Here is a 19,301-nt window from a genome sequence, read left to right on the forward strand (position 1 = left end):
GATCCCATCTGCTCAAGGACTGACCAGGCCCCATCCGCTAGCAAGTACTCCGGGAGGGTCTTTTGTTGTTACCAGTAAAGACCCTGAACTACACCGTACCGTCTCTGAGTGGTTCCTGCTACCCCCATCATCCACGTCGGCTGCCCTGAGGCCATACCCCTCCCGTTGGGGGTTATACTATCACGCTGCACAATCCCACCATCGGCCTCAGCGGTCTGCCCTGCAGCAGCAGCCCCCTGGCTGCACTCAACGGGTGGCGTAGTCATCAACCATTTACTACTAATGGACTGCCGTCTAGTTTGACTCCCTGGGCACGGACCGGGTCACCGCCACGAGACTACAACCCTCCACAGATCCGGCTCCGGGTAAGCTCCCGCATGCGCAGCGCAGCGCGACACAGGCCCAGGGGCGCGTCAACTTTGGCGTAGTCGGCAGGATTTCGTGCCCGCAACCACCGGGTACTGCGTGCCTGAAAAGCAAAGACTGTTCAAACTTACCAGTGGTGAAGATTCCCGCTATCCGTGGAGGTTTCCCGCCATCCGGCGCCATCTTCTACCTTCTTCCCGCCATCCGCGAAGTTTTCCCGCCATCCGGCGCCATCTTCGACCTTCTTCCCGCCATCCGTGGAGTTTTACCGCCATTGGACGCCATCTTGAGGACGCCGCGCGGGAAGAAGAGGGGCGTGGACTCTGAAAGCGCGCGAGAACTGAAGCCCCGCCTCACGTCCGGACGTTGCGTAAGGTCCTGGAAGGAGCCCAGCAGACGCCGACGTCACAGGAGCGCGACGGAAGGTCCTCAACCCTGACGATCCACTGCGGAGCCGCGGCCTACGGAAGAGGATCATCGCAAGGTAGGCCACGGTCCACTAGGGGGGAGGAAGATGTCGGATACGGAGGAGAGCTTCACTGCCTCAACCCCCGCCAGCGCTACCGCTGCTGCAGTTATGCCCTTCACCATGCCCTATATCCCGGGAGCAGCTTGGCTACCCCAGTACTCAGGGGAGTCACATACCCTGCATGACTTTAGAGAAAAGCTGGATAGCCTCTTCCAGGTGTACCCCCTCACAGAAGAGCAAAAAGTGAGCATCCTGGTGGCCCAACTAACCGGGGCAGCCAAAAGAGAAGTAAAATCTTGGCCACCTGGGAGGAGGACTGTCGCAGAGATACTAACCCGGCTGAGGGACACCTTCGATACCCGCACCTCAGCCGAGATCAAGCTTAGATTCTACGGGTGCAAGCAGCGAGCGCATGAGAGTATAAGGGACTATGCACTAAACCTACAAGAGGCCCTGAGGGCCATAAAGCAGACCGACCCTGATGGGGTGGGAAACGAGGACAGGCTGTTGACTGAACAATTTATAGAGGGTTTATATTGCAATGCCCACCGAACCCAGTTGCGGGCAATGGCCTTACAGGATCCCCATCTGGACTTTGCACAGTTCAAGGATAGAGCTATCCGGGTGCTCCGAGAACCAGCACCGGGTGGCGTTGTGACCCACAGGCGCCCAGCTATCACTTACCACCAGGAGGCGGCGCCCTTGTCGACAGGGCCTGTGGGAGCTCATGCGCAGGCTTTGGACAATGACCCGGCTCCAGACCTACACCATCAGGTCCAAGAGCTAGTTAAGAGCGTTGCTGCGCTAACCCGAACTGTGCAGTCTTTACAGGTTTCCACCCCAGGGAAGATCCAGCTGGCATCCGGACCGGAGGACATCCCGTGGCGTCGACCAAGGAGGACCCCACCGGCCAGAGGAAGACCCAGTGACCGATACAGCGAGGACGGACGACCCATCTGCCGCCGCTGCAATCAACCCGGACATATGGAAAGGTACTGTTCTTTAAACGGGCACAACCTGGGGTAGAGGGCCAACCCCCAGGAAAAAGATCACCAGGCCCATCGAACTGGCGCGACAGATATGTGGGAGGACGTCCAGTCTTGCCTGTGGTACTGGATGGCATTCCCATGAGTGCCCTACTGGATACCGGGTCACAGGTCACCACCATCCCGTACGTGCTCTTCAAGCAGTACTGGAATGACTCGGATATTACCCGCTACCCTGACGACGACTTGAGTATCATCGCCAGCAATGGCCAGCCCGTGCCACAGATCGGATTTAAAGAGGTGACCCTCAAAATCGGTAGAGTCGAACTGGCCGCACAGGGACTGATCATTGTAGATATTGATAAACATGAGAGTCACCCAAAAATAACTCTAGGAACTAACGTAATTGAAAATTGTCTTGCAGAGGTGATTTTCCTTTTACAGCAGGTTGCCAAGAACGCCAGCTCCGGCGAGCAGCGGGTGCTCCAGAAAGAGATCCGGGCACTGATGCAACGGCAACAAGTGGAACTCTCCGGCGGTGAGATTGGTAGCGTAAGAATGTGTGACCCTTTTCCTATTGCCATGCCCCCAAAAAGTGAAATGATGATTTGGTGCCGGGCAGCTATTGGTCTGAGAGGTAGAGATTACCAGGCAATGGTAGAACCAGTTTACTCAGACAGTAGGCCCACCATTTTGACAGCACGGGGGGTGGTCAATGTACGCCATGGGAGGGTGCCCGTTCGCATAATAAATATCGGGGAGAGGGAAGTGTACCTGCCCCGGTATGCCACGCTAGCCAAATTATATACCACTAATCAAAATTCTATACAATCTGTGGAACCCTTGCCTCCATCTCACCCGGAGGAAGGTAACGGCTCTAAGAAAGACGTGGAGGACTGGTGTCAGCAACTACATCTGGGTACTGACTCCACTCCCTCACATCAGAAACAAGGAGTCTATCGGGTGGTTCAAGAGTATGAGAGAGTGTTTAGTAAACACCCGTTAGACTTCGGGCGAGTCAAGGGGGTAGAACACCGCATCCCCACGGGAGATCATCCTCCCATAAAAGAGAGGTATCGACCCGTACCCCCTGCACATTACCAACACGCCAAGGGGATGCTTAGAGACATGAAGGAGGCTGGGGTAATCCGGGATAGCTGTAGCCCCTGGGCAGCCCCACTAGTTTTAGTCAAAAAGAAAGACAACACCATGAGGATGTGTGTAGATTACCGGAAAATCAACCGTATCACACACAAGGATGCGTACCCCTTACCAAGGATAGAGGAGTCATTGGCTGCTTTAAGATCTGCTAACTTCTTCTCTACCTTGGATCTCACTAGCGGGTACTGGCAGGTTCCTGTAGCAGAGGCGGACCGGGAGAAGACCGCATTCACCACCCCGATGGGACTTAGCGAGTTCACCTGCATGCCGTTCGGACTCTGCAACGCCCCAGGAACCTTCCAACGATTAATGGAGTGCTGTCTGGGCCACAGAAACTTCGAGACGGTCCTGTTGTACCTGGACGATGTCATCGTATACTCCAAAACTTATGAGGACCACCTGAAACACCTGGCGGAGGTGTTCGAAGCTCTGGCGAGTTACGGCCTAAAGGTGAAACCCTCCAAGTGTCACCTCCTGAAACCAAAGGTGCAATACCTGGGACACGTGGTGAGCGCTGACGGAGTGGCTCCCGACCCCGATAAGATCACCGCAATTAAGGGATGGCCAAGCCCCTCCAGCGTAAAAGAAGTGCGGCAGTTCCTAGGGTTGGTAGGCTACTACCGAAGGTTTATTCCCGGTTTCACCAAAAAGGCAGCACCTATGCAGGACCTCCTGATAGGCCAGTCCCGGAAGGCCAAGAACCAGAAGCCGCCCTTCAAATGGGAAAAGCTAGAAGAAGAGTCCTTCCGCCAGCTGAAGATGGCCCTCACGGGGGATGAAATCTTGGCGTACCCGGACTATAGCCAGCCCTTCATCCTCTACACCGACGCCAGTAACATCGGGCTAGGAGCCGTACTGTCCCAGATTCAGCAGGGGAGAGAACGAGTAATCTCCTATGCCAGCCGAAAACTGCGACCCACCGAAAGGAACCCCGAAAATTACAGCTCATTTAAGCTAGAGTTCCTGGCCGTGGTATGGGCAGTCACCGAGCGCTTTAGGCATTACCTCGCTTCTTCCCGGTTCACCGTATACACGGATAACAACCCGTTGACACACCTGGACACGGCAAGACTCGGTGCCCTGGAGCAGAGGTGGATGGCCCGTCTGTCCAACTACGAGTTCACAATCAAATACCGGGCAGGACGCTCCAATACTAACGCGGACGCCCTGTCCAGGATGCCCAACCTGCCGGACGAAGGAGAAGATCCGGAGGGACTGGAAGAAGTTGAACTCCCTGCGTTCCACCGTCATGGGACTATCCAGTATTCCCACCGGGTAAGGGGTAAGCAGGCTGCTACGTTGAACCCCTTACCCCACTACAACTGGGCGGAAACGCAAGACAGCGACCCTGCCGTCCGACTGGTGAAGGAGATGCTGACTCGGCCGGAGGCTCGCCTTGAACCAGACGCTCCGGAGGAAGCCAAACAACTATGGGCGGAGAAGAGTCGACTATTCCTTTACAAGGGGAAGTTGTGCCGCAGAATGGTCAACTCCCGGACGCATGAACTACTCTGGCAAGTAGTGGTGCCCCGAAGAGACGCAGCCATGGTGATGGAGGCATACCACGACGGAGCTGGACACTTCGGGTGGAAAAAGCTGGAGTTCCTGCTGCGCGAGCGGTTCCACTGGGTAGGCATGAGGGGAACCATCGAGAAGTGGTGCAGAGACTGTGGCCCGTGCAATCTGAGAAGGAAGGACCGGGCCAGCCAGAAGACTCCCCTGCAGTCCATCGTCACCCGGCAACCGTTGGAACTGGTAGCCTTGGATCATGTAAAACTGACCCCAAGCAGAAGTGGCTACGTCTACGCGTTAACCATCGTGGATCATTACTCCCGGTTCTTGGTTGTCGTCCCCGTCAAGGACTTAACGGCTCAAACAGCAGCTAGGGCCTTCCAGCAGCACTTCTGCCGTCCACACGGGTACCCGGACCAAGTGCTGACGGACCAGGGACCTGCCTTTGAAGCGGAGGTCTTCCAGGAATTCTGCAATCTGTATGGCTGCCGGAAGATAAGGACGACACCCTACCATCCGCAAACTAATGGACTTTGTGAAAAAATGAACCAGGTGGTAATGGATCTTCTAAAAACATTGCCCCTGGAAGAACGCAGTCTGTGGCCTGAGAAGTTGCCCGATCTGGTGGACCTATACAACCACATCCCGGTAGGTTCCACCAACTGTACCCCGGCTTACCTAATGAGGGCGAGACCTGGTAAGTTACCTGTTGACCTGGAAATGGGAGTCCTGACACCTGAGGACACTTCACCAGAAACAGACTGGGACACAGAGAGGCAGCAGCAGTACCGGAGAGTACAGGAGAGCGTGGAGCGAAGTCTCTGTCAGGCTAGGGAAAGACAAGAGAAGACTTACAACCAGTATGCTCCCGCTGTTCCCCTGGTACCCGGAGAGCAGGTCTTGAAGAGGAAAAGACGGCTCCACAAGTTGGATGACCAGTGGGAGAAGGACCCGTACACCGTACTGCCCTCAAGCCACGAGAACCCGAAGGTCTGTACCATCAGTAAAGACGGAGGGGAAACCACAGCCATTGTATCCCGGGACCACCTGAAGAAGTGTCCCGAACAACTGAGGAACCCTGAAGAGGAACAAGAAGACCATCGACCCGTGGGAGAAAGGGAAGATATGGTTAGTACCGTGCTCGGGGACTTCCCTCGGTCTTGGACTCAAGTCAATGGTGCAGTTGTGGTACCCGTACTCACCTTCCTCCAACCATCATCCCAAGAACCTACGGAGCAACGGGTAGAGCTGGAAGAACAGCCGGTCCAGGAGGCAGAAGACTCCACACAAGTAGAACAGGAGAATCAACCCTCTGCTTATAGTGAGCCTGCCGTACCCCTAGTGAGACAAAGAGCCGGTAGACAGCTGCCCAGTTTACCCTTGACAGCTCCTACACCCTGTAGTTCAGGGCCAGACAGTCAGCTCCGTAGGTCCACTAGGGCCACTAGAGGCCAGTTACCCGCACGTTGGAGGATCTAAATGTTTAAGCTATTTTATAATGTTTACCTGTCTATAGTTGCTTGTGTGTAATTTTGTATTTCTAGTTGTTTTTAGGAATCCTTGGTGGATTTACCGGGAATCCTTGTATATAGTTGGAGCGTAACCCAGGATGGACTAAAGACTGTCAAGGACTCGGGGTAGAACAGACCCCTACCTGGTTACGTCTCCCTGTGTTGGTGAAATGGACACCTTGCTTTCTTCAGAGACTGCACCCGGTTGCGGACACGCCGTAACCATCTTTATGTGTTTTCTTATTGTATTATTAATGTTTTGCCTTGTTATGTTTTCTAAATGTGTTTAGTCCCGGAGTACTAAATTTTACTAGGGGGGAATGTGACACCCCAGGGGTCTGGTTGCCACAGTAACGTAATGTTATGTCTGAGAGCAGGTGGGAGGTCCTTTGGTCAGGGATCCTGGGCATGCCACACCTCCTGCCCAGTCTTGGGAGGGGAAGAACTTCCCCTGTATAAACCCGGGGCTGAGGCAGGGAGAGTCAGACAAGGAGAGTAGAAGAAGAGAAGAAGTAGAGACAGCATAGGAAGAAACAGCAGTTACAAGGAGTCAGGGGCTGGCAGCTGCAGAGTTCGCCCTGACTAAGAAGACTTTTTACCGGACCCGGAGTCCGAGGCTGTGGGGACTAATTCCTGCCCAGCAGCAGAATCCGTCAGGCAGGGGATTTCAGGTCCTCTGGCCCAGAAGCCCGAAGGCACGGTCACACGCGTGGGACCAGCACCGCCATCGTGGAGCGGAAGCCATTAGAAGGCCCCGAGTCACCGGCCATACGGGTGAGCACCACACGGTACACTCAGGGACGTGGGCTACTTACATCAGCTCCTAGCAAGGTAGCCAGAAGAGTACAGTCAGTTTGGGAGGCCTACAACTCCGCCTGGCCAGGGGAGATCCCATCTGCTCAAGGACTGACCAGGCCCCATCCGCTAGCAAGTACTCCGGGAGGGTCTTTTGTTGTTACCAGTAAAGACCCTGAACTACACCGTACCGTCTCTGAGTGGTTCCTGCTACCCCCATCATCCACGTCGGCTGCCCTGAGGCCATACCCCTCCCGTTGGGGGTTATACTATCACGCTGCACAATCCCACCATCGGCCTCAGCGGTCTGCCCTGCAGCAGCAGCCCCCTGGCTGCACTCAACGGGTGGCGTAGTCATCAACCATTTACTACTAATGGACTGCCGTCTAGTTTGACTCCCTGGGCACGGACCGGGTCACCGCCACGAGACTACAACCCTCCACAGATCCGGCTCCGGGTAAGCTCCCGCATGCGCAGCGCAGCGCGACACAGGCCCAGGGGCGCGTCAAATTCATCTAGGGGTACAGTTATCATATTGCCACCACAGGTGTGTCACAGAATGTTTTACCATTGGGTGGTAAAAAAAAGTAATTACATTTTTGACACAAAAAAATAGCTTTAGCCCCATATTTTACATTTTCACACGGGGAAATGGGTAAAAATGGCACAAAAAATTGTCACACAATTTCTGCTGAATGTAACAATATCCCATATGTGGCTATACAGTACTATTTAGCCCAAGTGCCAGAAGAACAGAATCCCCGCTTAAGTGACCCCATTTTGGAAATTACACCCTCCATGGGTGATTGCCAGAACCAAGCAGCAGTGAGGCTGTGTGCCCACGATGCGTTTTTTAAGTGTTTCCGCAGCGGCAAAAACGCTGCAGAAACGCTTAAAAAACGCATGTTAGAAGGCCTGCCATGATCCCCAATGATAATCCGCATGTGCTGTGCACATGCTGCGGAAATTTCCGCTGTGGATTATCATTGCGGAAAAAAACGCAGCACTACCAATTATTTTGCAGAAGTGCTGCGTTTTCGTCGCCATTGACTTGCATTAGAACGCATGGATTACGCATCACTGTATATGTAGATGCGCATTCCACGCGTTCCAATGTGTGGATGGTACCCGGGTGTGGAGGACAGGAGACAGGTAGAAACTGTGAAAAAAAAGAATAAAATAAAAAATAAATGTTATACTTACCTTCTGGCAGCCCGCGGTGCGCTCCTCCTCTCATGCCGGCAAATCGCGATGGACTGAAGGACCTGCGCTGACGTCATAGTCATGTGACGGGTCACGCGACGCTGACGTCGGCAGGTCCTTCAGTGCAGTGTACCGCGATCTGCCAGCAGTCAGCACCGAGTGAAGCAAGACACCGGGGCCATCGGAAGGTAAGTATAGAATTATTTTTTTATTTTTTACCATTCTTTCGGTCACACTATATAAATCCATGCCAGTTGCATGGATTTATATCGTGTGACCAAGTTGACAAGCACTTTCCAAGTGATGCTAAAATCGCTTGGAAAGCGCTGGTCAACCCGCATGCGGAAATGCATGTGAAGAACGCTTCACATCCGCATGTCCCTGGCAGGAAAAACGCATGTACAATCCGCATGCGTTTTTTCTGCCAGGGGAGATGCAGAAACGGTCAAAAGAAATCCGGAACATTTCTGCATCGTGGGCACATAGCCTGAATGTTGCTAAGTGAAAATTGCAAATCTGCCATTGTAGGGCCCAGTACGTTGTAGTGCCCATACATTGTAGTGTCCATACATTGTGCCCATCTCGTGCTTCTGGAGACATGTACCACATGGGCTCTCATCACCACAGAGATGCTAAACATGTGGACGCAAAATGTGGTTTAGGCACACTGTGGGGCTCAAAAGGGAGGGGGTCATTTGGATTTGCTGTGGATGTTGCTGAGTGAAAACTGCAAACTGCCGCCATATAGACCAGTACGTTGTAGTGACCAGCAAGTTGTATTGACCAGCTCATGCTTCTGGAGACAAGCAACAGTAAGTTAGGCAGGCTCTCATCGCTACAGTAATGGTAAACACGTGGATGCTAACTGAGGTTTAGGCACACTGTGGTGCTCAGAAGGGAGGTGGCCATTTGGATTTGGTACCGTAGAATGTGCTGGATTTCTTTTGGGGTGTGAAAAAACCATAGCGCTTTTACAGAGCCTTTGTGCTACCAGTAACGTGGAAGTCCCCTATATTTCCATTGGCGGATGACAGACCTGAGTGGGGACTTGCTTTTTTTTGTGGATTGAGTTGACGCTTTTGTTGGGAACAGTTTATATAAAATTTTAGATCCCATTTATACTGTGCTCTATGCTGAGAACTTACATTGGGGTTTTCATCTAAACCATTCGAATGACAGGATTCAGATGAAACCCCCAATACTATAATGAGGCAGCAGAGTTACTCTGGACTCCATCTGGCCTCTGTTCAACAGTGTCCTTTTTATTCAGAGGTGCACAAAACTGTGGCTAACTGCAATTTTACGCATGCTTAAAAAGTTAAACACAATCGGATCATAGGCCAGACAAAGTCCAAAGTGTCTCCGTCAGCCTTATTATAGGGAATCTTCCATCGGGAGTTCTGTCCGAATTACATATTTCAGAGATTTACACGGAAACCCCGATGTAAGCGCTCAGTGTAGAGCACAGGAGAAATGTGAGCCAAGCCTTACTGCAATCTTTAAGAGGCAGAATGAACAATTCAACAACAGATCAAGAATACGCTTTATTTATTTTTTACGCTGTTTCGCGTGCAGTATAAGTGATTAGACGACTTTATTCTTCACGTCAGTGCGATTACAGCAATACCAGATTTATATCAGATTTTAGGTTTTACTACTATTACTAGTATTGAGCGAGTATGTTCTGTTCCGAGTATGCGCGGGCGAGCTCCGAGTATTTACAGCTGCTCGGTGATATGGTTGAATCGCTCCCGTGTGCATGATTTGCAACTGTTTCACAGTTTTATTACATGTGAGGAATGTGTAAGAAATAGACATTCCTCACATGTAATAAAACTGTGAAACAGTCACAAATCATGCACACGGGAGCGATTCAAACATATCACCGAGCAGCTGTAATTACTCGGAGCTCGCCCCGAGCATACTCGGCGAAAGAGTTAATAGAACATACTCGCTCAACACTAACTATTACACATTAAAAAACACTTTTTTTTTTGCAAAACAAAGTTATTGCATCGCCATATTTTGAGAGCTATGATTTTTCTATATTTCTGCCTACAGAGTCCTGTGAGGGCTTGTATTTTGCAGGACAAGTTGATGTTTTTATTAGTACCATTTTCGGTCACATAACATTTTTTGATCGCTTTGTATTCAGATTTTTGGGAAGAAAAATGAACAAAAACCAGCAATTCAGGAACATTTTTTTCATGCTGTTCATCGTGTGGTAAAATTGATAAGGCAGCTTTAGATCAGTACGATTACAGCGATACCACATTTACAGTACAGACCAAAAATTTGGACACAGCTCTTTTAAAGATTTTTCTGTATTTTCATGACTATGAAAATTGTACATTCACACTGAAGGCATCAAAACTATGAATTAACACATGTGGAATTATATACTTAACAAAAAAAAGTGTGAAACAACTGAAAATATGTCTTATATTCTAGGTTCTTCAAAGTAGCCACCTTTTGCTTTGATGACTGCTTTGCACACTCTTGGCATTCTCTTGATGAGCTTCAAGAGGTAGTCACCGGAAATGATTTTCACTTCACAGGTGTAACCTGTCAGGTTTAATAAGTGGGATTTCTTGCCTTATAAATGGGGTTGTGAAGATCAGTTGTGTTGTGCAGAAGTCAGGTGGATATACAGCTGATAGTCCTACTGAATAGACTGTTAGAATTTGTGTTATGGCAAGAAAAAAGCAGCTAAGTAAAGAAAAACGAGTGGCCATCATTACTTTAAGAAATGAAGGTCAGTCAGTCCGAAAAATTGGGCAAACTTTGAAAGTGTCCCCAAGTGCAGTTGCAAAAACCATCAAGCGCTACAAAGAAACTGGCTCACATGAGGACCGCCCCAGGAAAGGAAGACCAAGAGTCACCTCTGCTTCTGAGAATAAGTTTATCTGAGTCACCAGCCTCAGAAATCGCAGGTTAACAGCAGCTCAGATTAGAGACCAGGTCAATGCCACACAGAGTTCTAGCAGCAGACACATCTCTTCAACAACTGTTAAGAGGAGACGTTGTGCAGCAGGCCTTCATGGTAAAATAGCCGCTAGGAAACCACTGCTAAGGACAGGCAACAAGCAGAAGAGACTTGTTTGGGCTAAAGAACACAAGAAATGGCCATTAGACCAGTGGAAATCTGTGCTTTGGTCTGATGAGTCCAAATTTGAGATCTTTGGTTCCAACCACCGTGTCTTTGTGCGACGCAGAAAAGGTGAACGGATGGACTCTACATGCCTGGTTCCCACCGTGAAGCATGGAGGAGGAGGTGTGATGGTGTGGGGGTGCTTTGCTGGTGACACTGTTGAGGATTTATTCAAAATTGAAGGCATACTGAACCAGCATGGCTACCACAGCATCTTGCAGCGGCATGCTATTCCATCCGGTTTGCGTTTAGTTGGACCATCATTTATTTTTCAACAGGACAATGACCCCAAACACACCTCCAGGCTGTGTAAGGGCTATTTGACATTTGACCAAGAGGGAGAGTGATGGGGTGCTACGCCAGATGACCTGGCCTCCACAGTCACCAGACCTGAACCCAATCGAGATGGTTTGGGGTGAGCTGGACCGCAGAGTGAAGGCAAAAGGGCCAACAAGTGCTAAGCATCTCTGGGAACTCCTTCAAGATTGTTGGAAGACCATTTCCGGTGACTACCTCTTGAAGCTCATCAAGAGAATGCCAAGAGTGTGCAAAGCAGTCATCAAAGCAAAAGGTGGCTACTTTGAAGAACCTAGAATATAAGACATATTTTCAGTTGTTTCACACTTTTTTGTTAAGTATATAATTCCACATGTGTTAATTCATAGTTTTGATGCCTTCAGTGTGAATGTACAATTTTCATAGTCATGAAAATACAGAAAAATCTTCAAATGAGAAGGTGTGTCCAAACTTTTGGTCTGTACTGTATATATTTTTTTATGTTTTGCTGTTTTTACACAATAAAAACAATTTAATACAAAAAATTACTTTTTGCATTGCTATATTCTGATATTCTCCACTGATTGAGCAGTATGGCAGCTTTGTTTTTGCGGAACAAGATTATGTTTTCAGAGATAACATTTTTATTTACATTTGACTTTTTGATTGCATTTTATTTCACTTTTTGTTTGGTGATGTAATGAAAAAACATAGTTTTTTACCACTTTTTTTTTACTGAAGGGGTTATAACAGTTTTATAGGATGGGTCGTTCAGGACACTGCGATACCAAATATGTGTACTTTGTTTATTTTTGTTTTTAAATAAATATATGTATTTTTTTAATTCATATTTTTACATTTTTTGTTTTTTATTTTGTGATTTTTTTTCAATTTTTTTTACCCTCTATGACATATCAACTTTCCCTGCCCTGATCGCTGAACTAATGCTTTTGCATTGCAGGGAATTAGATCAGGCAATCGTACACAGGCAGGAGGCATGTCAGCTCCTGCTCTAACCAGGAACTTACAGGCCACCGTGCCTGGGTGACCCCGTGGCCATTTTTCAGCCCGGGGTCACCATGGGGACCATTGGCACAACGTGAGTGCGATCGTGTTTTGCCGATCGGAGCAGAGAGAGAGCTCCCTCCCTCTGCAACCCAATCGATATCACTGTTGCTATTGACAGCAGCATCAGAGGGGTTAAATGACAGCGATCGGCGCTAGCACTGATTGTGGGTATTGCCGCTGGGTGTCAGCTTGCATATAACGCTGACATCTGCTTTTGATAGTGCCAATGCTCAGAATGACCTAGCACGATCTTCACGCCGTACATACAGGTGCATCTCACTAAATTAGAATATCATCAAAAAGTTAATTTATTTCAGTTCTTCAATACAAAAAGTGAAACTCATATATTATATAGAGTCATTACAAACAGAGTGATCTATTTCAGGTGTTTATTACTGTTAATGTTGATGATTATGGCTTACAGCCAATGAAAACACAAAAGTCATTATCTAAGTAAATTAAAATAATTAACAAAAAACACCTGCAAAGGCTTCCTAAGCATTTAAAAAGGTCCCTTAGTCTATTTCAGTAGGCTCCACAATCATGTGGAAGACTGCTGACTTGACAGATGTCCAGAAGGCAGTCATTGACACACTCCACACGGTCCCAGAGTTCCAATTTTCAATTGGAAATCAAGGTTCCAGAGACTGGAGGAAGAGTGGAGAGGCGCACAATCCAAACTGCTTGAGGTCTAGTGTGAAGTTTCCACAATCAGTGATGGTTTGGCGAGCCATGTCACCTGCTGGTATAGGTCCACTGTGTTTTATCAAAGCCAAAGTCAGCGCACTTCATGCTTCCTTCTGCCGACAAGCTTTTTGGAGATGGAAATGTCATTCTCCAGGAGGACTTGGCACCTGTCCACACTGCTAAAAGTACCAATACCTGGTTTAAAAACAACAGTAACACTGTGCTTGATTGGCCAGCAAACTCGCCTGACCTTAACCCCATAAAGAATCTATGGCAGTGGTTCTCAACTCCAGTCCTCAAGACCCACCAACAGATCATGCTTTCAGGATTTCCTTAGTATTGCACAGGCAATATAATTCCATCACCTGTGCAATACTATGGAAATCCTGAAAACATGATCTGTTGGTGGGGCTTGAGGGCTGGAGTTGAGAACCACTGATCTATGGGGTGTTGTCAAGAGGAAGATGAGAGACACCAGACCCAACAATACAGAAGAGCTGATGGCTGCTATCAAAGCAACCTGGGCTTCCATAACACCTCAGCAGTGCCACAGGCTGATCGACTCCATGCCACGCCGCATTGATGCAGTAATTAATGCAAAAGGAGCCCTGACCAAGTATTGAGTGTATTTACTGAACATACAGTGGGTACGGAAAGTATTCAGACCCCTTTAAATTTTTCACTTTTTGTTTCATTGCAGCCATTTGATAAATTCTAAAAAGTTTATTTTTTTTCTCATTAAAGTACACTCTGCACCCCATCTTGACTGAAAAAAAAACAGAAATGTAGAAATTTTTGTAAATTTATTAAAAAAGAAAAACTGAAATATCACATGGTCATAAGTATTCAGACCCTTTGCTCAGACACTCATATTTAAGTCACATGCTGTCCATTCCCTTGTGATCCTCTTTGAGATGGTTCTACTCCTTCATTGGAGTCCAGCTGTGTTTAATTAAACTGATAGGACTTGATTTGGAAAGGCACACACCAGTCTATATAAGACCTGACAGCTCACAGTGCATGTCAGACCAAATGAGAATCATGAGCTCAAAGGAACTGCCCAAGGAGCTCAGAGACAAAATTGTGGCAAGGCACAGATCTGGCCAAGGTTACAAAAGAATTTCTGCAGTACTCAAGATTCCTCAGAGCACAGTGGCCTCCATAATCCTTAAATGGAAGAAGTTTGGGACCACCAGAAGTCATGCTAGACCTGGCCGTCCAGCCAAACTGAGCAATCGTGGGAGAAGAGCCTTGGTGAGAGAGGTAAAGAAGAACCCCTAAATCACTGTGGCTGAGCTCCAGAGATGCAGTAGGGAGATGGGAGAAAGTTCCACAAAGTCAACTCTCACTGCAGCCCCCCACCAGTCGGGCCTTTATGGCAGAGTGGCCCGACGGAAGCCTCTCCTCAGTGCAAGACATATGAAAGTCTGCATAGAGTTTGCTCAAAAACACATGAAGGACTCCCGGACTATGAGAAATAAGATTCTCTGGTCTGATGAGACGAAGATGGAACTTTTTCGTGATAATTCCAAGCGGTATGTGTGGAGAAAACCAGGCACTGCTCACCACCTGCCCAATACAATCCCAACAGTGAAACATGGTGGTGGCAGCATCATGCTGTGGGGGTGTTTTTCAGCTGCAGGGATAGGATGACTGGTTGCAATTGAAGAAAACATGAATGCGACCAAGTACAGAGATATCCTGGATGAAAACCTCTTCCAGAGTGCTCTGGACCTCAGACTTGGCCAAAGGTTCACCTTCCAACAAGACAATGACCCTAAGCACACAGCTAAAATAACAAAGGAGTGGCTTCAGAACAACTCTGTGACCATTTTTGACTTGCACAGCCAGAGCCCTGATCTAAACGCAATTGAGCAACTCTGGAGAGACCTGAAATGGCTGTCCACCAATGTTCACCATCCAACCTAATAGAACTGGAGAGGATCTGCAAAGAAGAATGACAGAGAATCCCCAAAATCCAGGTGTGAAAAACTTGTTGCATCATTGCCAAGAAGACTCATGTCTGTACTAACTCAAAAGGATGCTTCTACTCAATACTGAGCAAAGGGTCTGAATCCTTATGACCATGTGATATTTCAGGGATTTTTTTTAATAAAATTGCAAAAAATTCTACATTGCTGGGTTTCTTTCAGTCAAGATGGGGTGCAGAGTGTACATTAATGAGAAAAAAATGAACTTTTTAGAATTTACCAAATGGCTGCAATGAAACAAAGAGTGAAAAATTTAAAGGGGTCTGAATACTTGCAGTACCCACTATACATTTAAGTAGGCCAACATTTCAGATTTTAAAAACATCTTTTAAGCTGTTGTTATAAAGTATTCTAATTTACTGTAATAATGACTTCTGTGTTTTCATTGGCTGTAAGCCATAATCATCAACATTAACAGAAATAAACACTTGAAATAGATCACTCTGTGTGTAATGACTCTATATAATATATGAGTTTCACTTTTTATATTGAAGAACTGAAATAAATTAACTTTTTGATGATATTCTAATTTAGTGAGATACACCTGTATATGGCGGTTTGCGGGAATGCACCTCCCGCAGCGAGGTACATGTATGGCGGATGTTGTAAAGGGGTTAAACTAATACTTTGTTGAAGTATCCTTTAAATTTTGAACAGCATTCCTCTGTTCTTTGGTTTCTAAATACACATTTTGATTTCCTTGAAAGTGTTATCCTCTCAAACCCATATGCTAGGTGGATTAGACTGCATTGTTTTAAACATAGATGTTAAAAGGGCTAACACACACGTTGTTAATTTAATGAACAAAAACAATGATCTTGAGAACAGAATATGTCACAACAATTGTGCCTTACAGGTGTCCCTGAAAAGTTGGAGTGTAAAGAGCCAAAATAATTTGTCAAGATCCTACATTTGGAAAGAATAAATAATGAATAGCAGTGTCTACACTGACAGGTCTAAAGGATATATGGTTATTGCAGCACATTAGACCAGCAATCAGACTATTCAGTGTTCTAAGTGACTAAAAAAATGTAAAAATTATATATAACCCTATCACTCACAAAAGAAAAAAAACAAAAAAGAAAAAAAAGGGAAAATGTTTACACATGCTGTTTTTACATCATACCTTTGTACAAAAATCAATGTCATTTGTAAACAAAATTTGTATCACTAAAAACTCATCCTGCCAAAAATAAGCTGTCATTCAGCTGTCTGCAGAAAACTAAAAAAGTTACAGCTCTTAGAATATGGCGATGCATTATCAAATTTCTTTTTTTTTTATAAAAAAGTTTTTTTGCAAAAGCAACAAAACATTAAAAGCTATATAAATCAAGTATTGCTATTATCATACTGACCCCCCAAAATAAAAACAATTAGTGAATTGCCATTTTTTTCCATTTTGCCTTTTAAAAATCAAAATATAAAGTGATGAAAAATGCCCAAAGTGGTAGCAATAAAGTAGTAGCAATAAAAATCTGAACTCATCCCACAAAAAACAAGCTCTCCTAACACATGAATTGGCAGAAAAAATAAAAAGCTATAGTTCTCAAAAACAGGGATTAAAAAGATTGTTTTATAAAATAAAAGTAGTAAAACATATAAAATCTATATAAATCTGGCACAACTGTAATTGTACTGACCTGAGGAATAAAGACATGTTATCACTTATACTGCAAGATGAATGGTGTAAAAAAAAATATAAAAAAAATGCTTGAACTGCTTTTTTGTTTGTTATGCCTCCCAAAAAATGCAATGAGGTTCGGTTCACATCTATAATTTGCTCTATGCTGAATGTTTACGTTGGGGTTTCTATCTAGATCTCTGAAAAATATAATTCAGACAGAATCCCTGAAGGAACCCTCACTATAATGAGGCAGATGGACTCACTTTAGACTTCATCTGGTCTCTTTCATGGCAGTAGCCCATCTTTTCAGTCATGTAGAAGATCACAGTCAACCACACTTTTTGCACCTCTATACTCACCAAATCGGTGAAATGTCAAAAATGGAGCCACTTGAGGGGAAATTCTGCTGTTCTGGTACCTTAGGGGCTCAGCAAAGGGCATCTGCAATCTATTCCAGGAAAATCTGCACTCACTCCACAAGTCAAAAAGTACTCCTTCCTTCTGAGCAATGCCATGTGCCCAAACAATACTGTAAGAACACATATGAGGCAATAGCTGCATTTGGGAGAATTTGCATAACAATTATTGGGTCCATTTTCCTCATAAAAATGAAAAATCTTGGGCAAAAACAACATTTTAGTAGTAAAAATATAACTTTTAATCATTATGACCCATTGGTATAAAATTCTTTGAAAGACCTGTGTGGTCAACATGCTCACTACACTCCTGGATGAATTAATTGAAGGATATAAAGGTGTTTGGAGAAGTGTGAAGTATCTGTGGATTCAGGACGCTGGTTACACCCCTACATGAATTCCATTACAAGTGTAGTTCCCGAAATGGGATAAAAATTGTGGGGTAGAGGTTTCTGCTGTTTTGGCACCTCAGGGCATCTGCAAATGGGACATGGCTCCCACAATCTATTCAAGCCAAAATTGCGCTCTGGAAAACAAACGGCACTTCTTCCATTCTTTTTATAAGTTTCAGATAAATTAAAAAAACATATTTACTTAAATGTATCATTAAGATAAAGTACAATATGTCACAAAAAAAACAATCTCAGAATCACTGGGATATGTAGAAGCCTTCCAAAGTTATTACTAAACAAAGTGACACATGTCAGATTTTAAAAAATTGACGTGGTCAGGAAGTGAAAACCGGCTTCGACATGAGGGGTTAGTATGCTAAGTAATTTTGGGGGTACTGTGAGATATGTCATATACGTCTATACATTTGAGTAAGATGTGGTGTGCTGTAAGGTACATATTGGTACTTAAACACAGGCACTGTCTGTCTTATGCTCTGGTTTCTTACTTTTTCTAATTGTTTTTGTATGGGAATTTTGGAGTGGTGAGAGGAAGGGGAGGCTATTAAAAACATTAGATTACCTTCCTGGTCAACATTTGATACCAGGATGATTAGCCATACCAGTTGGTATTGAGATGTCAATGTGTAATGGATAAATATAGCTAGCCAGCTACAAGTAGTCCAGGGTATGAAAGCCTCAAATAAAAGATATACCATTTTTGGAGCCAAAAGGCTCTTCACAATTCTATCTTCTCCCTCCAGGAAAATCACTCTACTTTTAGTTCCCACACTTGAGGGGTCTATGTCTTCATTTATGTCAAGAACATACCTTTTGAGCGTGAAAAACTATTGACGCAGACTACAGATTTGTTTGTCTCTTATGTAAAATATAGGGTGTTCTGCTAGTTCTAGCAACTTTTACTTGATGAATATAACAGTGAATCTGCTGCTCATTCTGGGGATACAACTTTGATAGGGTGCTACATGAGGTGCAACTTTTCGATATTTGGCGGTACAAGTTTCCCACAGAAAGATATTGTTCTTTTTTCCACATCTTATGCATCTCTTCTCTTATACATGCAGTGGGAAATAGTGATATCATACCAATGGTGACAATGGTTGATAACCTTACCAGGAACCTATCGGATAACGTTCCCTTATTAGTTTCTTTAAGAATCTGTAAAATGCCTTTCAGTAGTATCATTCTGTGCAAGTTTAACCTCTCCTGGCTGCCCTTACTAGGGAAACGTACTTATATCCTATCTGCTCGTAAGATCACACAGTCATAGGGGTGTGATCCTTGTATTCAGTCAGGGGCGGGTGCCGTATTCAGTCACTACTGGCATCACCCACGTATTTGAATTTTGCTCCCGGCGAGCGCTGATATTAGTGGGGCGCATGTTCAGTTTTACATGGCCAGCCTTGGGTCCCTGCACGTGCACAGTTAGGCTGTGTAGTTCGCAGCTTCACTGTGCATGCGCTATGATGAGCAGCTCCCAGCACGTGCGCAGTGAAGTTCCCAGCTTAACTGTGTGCGCCCGGAGACACTCATCACAGCGCATGTGTGAAGCATGCTGCCCTGCCGTGCGCCCAAACAGTAGTTTTCCACCACATATGGGGTATCGGCGTACTCAGCAGAAATTGCACAACAAATTGTACAGTCCATTTTCTCCTGTTACCATTGTGAAAATAAA

General features: G+C 46.1%; 1 protein-coding gene across 2 annotated transcripts in view; it reads right to left on the reverse strand.

Annotated features, from left to right (window-relative positions):
* Positions 1-19,301, reverse strand: part of NME5 (NME/NM23 family member 5) — a 315,360-nt gene that overhangs the window by 1,877 nt on the left and 294,182 nt on the right. The window lies entirely within an intron of this gene.

This window comes from Phyllobates terribilis, unplaced genomic scaffold, assembly GCF_046119375.1.
Source record: "Phyllobates terribilis strain yellow unplaced genomic scaffold, ASM4611937v1 Scaffold_10__3_contigs__length_209671492, whole genome shotgun sequence".
In the NCBI taxonomy this organism is placed as follows: domain Eukaryota; kingdom Metazoa; phylum Chordata; class Amphibia; order Anura; family Dendrobatidae; genus Phyllobates; species Phyllobates terribilis.